Source organism: Triticum urartu, chromosome 3 (genome assembly GCF_003073215.2).
Source record: "Triticum urartu cultivar G1812 chromosome 3, Tu2.1, whole genome shotgun sequence".
Taxonomy (NCBI): domain Eukaryota; kingdom Viridiplantae; phylum Streptophyta; class Magnoliopsida; order Poales; family Poaceae; genus Triticum; species Triticum urartu.
In genome coordinates this window covers 738,029,361-738,033,066 of record NC_053024.1, presented here as the reverse complement: position 1 = coordinate 738,033,066, position 3,706 = coordinate 738,029,361, and positions in this window count along the sequence as shown.

The following is a 3,706-nucleotide window of genomic DNA, read 5'->3' as shown; positions in this document are numbered from 1 at the left end:
CCTAAATTTATCATGAACTTAGTACCTGATAGTATCTTGCTTATTTATGTTTGATTGTAGATAGATGGCCCGTGCTGTTGTTTTGTTGAATTTTAATGCGTTCCTTGAGAAAGCAAAGTTGAAAGATGATGGTAGCAATTACACGGGCTGGGTCCGTAACTTGAGGATTATCCTCATTGCTGCACAGAAGAACTACGTCCTGGAAGCACCGCTGGGTGCCAGGCCTGCTGCTGGAGCAACACCAGATGTTATGAACATCTGGCAGAGCAAAGCTGATGACTACTCGATAGTTCAGTGAGCCATGCTTTACGGCTTCGAATCGGGACTTCAACGATGTTTTGAACGTCATGGAGCATATGAGATGTTCCAGGAGTTGAAGTTAATATTTCAAGCAAATGCCCGGATTGAGAGATATGAAGTCTCCAATAAGTTCTATAGCTGCAAGATGGAGGAGAACAGTTCTGTCAGTGAGCATATACTCAAAATGTCTGGGTATAATAATCACTTGATTCAATTGGGAGTTAATCTTCCAGATGATTGCGTCATTGACAGAATTCTCCAATCACTGCCACCAAGCTACAAGAGCTTCGTGATGAACTATAATATGCAAGGGATGAATAAGACTATTCCCAAGCTCTTCGCAATGCTGAAAGCTGCGGAGGTAGAAATCAAGAAGGAGCATCAAGTGTTGATGGTCAACAAGACCACTAGTTTCAAGAAAAAGGGCAAAGGGAAGAAGAAGGGGAACTTCAAAAAGAACAGCAAGCAAGTTGCTGCTCAAGAGAAGAAACCCAAACCTGGACCTAAGCCTGAAACTGAGTGCTTCTACTACAAGCAGACTGGTCACTGGAAGCGGAACTGCCTCAAGTATTTGGCGGATAAGAAGGATGGCAAGGTGAACAAAGGTATATGTGATATACATGTTATTGATGTGTACCTTACTAATGCTTGCAGTAGCACCTTGGTATTTGATACTGGTTCTGTTGCTAATATTTGCAACTCGAAACAGGGACTACAGATTAAGCGAAGATTGGCTAAGGACGAGGTGACGATGCGCGTGGGAAACGGTTCCAAAGTCGATGTGATCGCAGTCGGCACGCTACCTCTACATCTACCTTCGGGATTAATATTAGACCTAAATAATTGTTATTTGGTGCCAGTGTTAAGCATGAACATTATATCTGGATCTTGTTTGATGCGGGACGGTTATTCATTTAAATCAGAGAATAATGGTTGTTCTATTTACATGAGTAATATCTTTTATGGTCATGCACCCTTAAAGAGTGGTCTATTCTTATTAAATCTCGATAGTAGTGACACACATATTCATAGTGTTGAAACCAAAAGATGCGGAGTTGATAATGATAGTGCAACTTATTTGTGGCACTGCCGTTTAGGTCATATCGGTATAAAGCGCATGAAGAAACTCCATACTGATGGGCTTTTGGAACCACTTGATTATGAATCACTTGGTACTTGCGAACCGTGCCTTATGGGTAAGATGACAAAAACACCGTTCCCTAGTACTATGGAGAGAGCAACAGATTTGTTAGAAATCATACATACAGATGTATGTGGTCCGATGAATGTTGAGGCTCGTGGCGGATATCGTTATTTTCTCACCTTCATAGATGACTTAAGCAGATATGGGTATATCTACTTAATGAAACACAAGTCTGAAACGTTTGAAAAGTTCAAAGAATTTCAGAGTGAAGTTGAAAATCATCGTAACAAGAAAATAAAATTCCTACGATCTGATCGTGGAGGAGAATATTTGAGTTACGAGTTTGGTGTACATTTGAAACAATGTGGAATAGTTTCACAACTCACGCCACCCGGAACACCACAGCGTAATGGTGTGTCCGAACGTCGTAATCGTACTTTACTAGATATGGTATGATCTATGATGTCTCTTACTGATTTACCGCTATCGTTTTGGGGATACGCTCTAGAGACGGCTGCATTCATGTTAAATAGGGCACCATCAAAATCCGTTGAGACGACGCCTTATGAACTGTGGTTTGGCAAGAAACCAAAGTTGTCGTTTCTGAAAGTTTGGGGCTGCGATGCTTATGTGAAAAAGCTTCAACCTGATAAGCTCGAACCCAAATCGGAGAAATGTGTCTTCATAGGATATCCAAAGGAAACTGTTGGATACACCTTCTATCACAGATCCGAAGGCAAGACTTTTGTTGCTAAATTCGGGAACTTTCTAGAGAAGGAGTTTCTCTCGAAAGAAGTGAGTGGGAGGAAAGTAGAACTTGACGAGGTAACTGTACCTACTCCCTTATTGGAAAGTAGTACATCACAGAAACCTGTTTCTGTGACACCTACACCAATTAGTGAGGAAGCTAATGATGATGATCATGAAACTTCAGAACAAGATACTACTGAACCTCGTAGATCAACCAGAGTGCGATCCGCGCCAGAGTGGTACGGTAATCCTGTTCTGGAAGTCATGCTACTAGATCATGATGAACCTACGAACTATGAAGAAGCGATGGTGAGCCCAGATTCCACAAAATGGCTTGAAGCCATGAAATCTGAGATGGGATCCATGTATGAGAACAAAGTATGGACTTTGGTTGACTTGCCCAATGATTGGCAAGCAATTGAGAATAAATGGATCTTCAAGAAGAAGACTGACGCTGACGGTAATATTACTGTCTACAAAGCTCGACTTGTCGCAAAAGGTTTTCGACAAGTTCAAGGGGTTGACTACGATGAGACCTTCTCACCCGTAGCGATGCTTAAGTCTGTCCGAATCATGTTAGCAATTGCCGCATTTTATGATTATGAAATTTGGCAGATGGATGTCAAAACTGCATTCCTGAATGGATTTCTGGAAGAAGAGTTGTATATGATGCAACCAGAAGGTTTTGTCGATCCAAAGGGAGCTAACAAAGTGGGCAATCTCCAGCGATCCATTTATGGACTGGTGCAAGCCTCTCGGAGTTGGAATAAACGCTTTGATAGTGTGATCAAGGCATTTGGTTTTATACAGACTTTTGGAGAAGCCTGTATTTACAAGAAAGTGAGTGGGAGCTCTGTAGCATTTCTGATATTATATGTGGATGACATATTACTAATTGGAAATGATATAGAATTTCTGGATAGCATAAAGGGATACTTGAATAAGAGTTTTTCAATGAAAGACCTCGGTGAAGCTGCTTACATATTAGGCATAAAGATCTATAGAGATAGATCAAGACGCTTAATTGGACTTTCACAAAGCACATACCTTGACAAAGTTTTGAAGAAGTTCAAAATGGATCAAGTAAAGAAAGGGTTCTTGCCTGTGTTATAAGGTGTGAAGTTGCGTCAGACTCAATGCCCGACCACTGTAGAAGATAGAGAGAAAATGAAAGATGTTCCCTATGCTTCAGCCATAGGCTCTATCATGTATGCAATGCTGTGTACCAGACCTGATGTGTGCTTTGCTATAAGTCTAGCAGGGAGGTACCAAAGTAATCCAGGAGTGGATCACTGGACAGCGGTCAAGAACATCCTGAAATACCTGAAAAGGACTAAGGATATGTTTCTCATTTATGGAGGTGACAAAGAGCTAATCGTAAATGGTTACGTCGATGCAAGCTTTGACACTGATCCGGACGATTCTAAATCACAAACCGGATACGTGTTTACATTAAACGGTGGAACTGTCAGTTGGTGTAGTTCTAAACAAAGCGTCGTGGCGGGATCTACA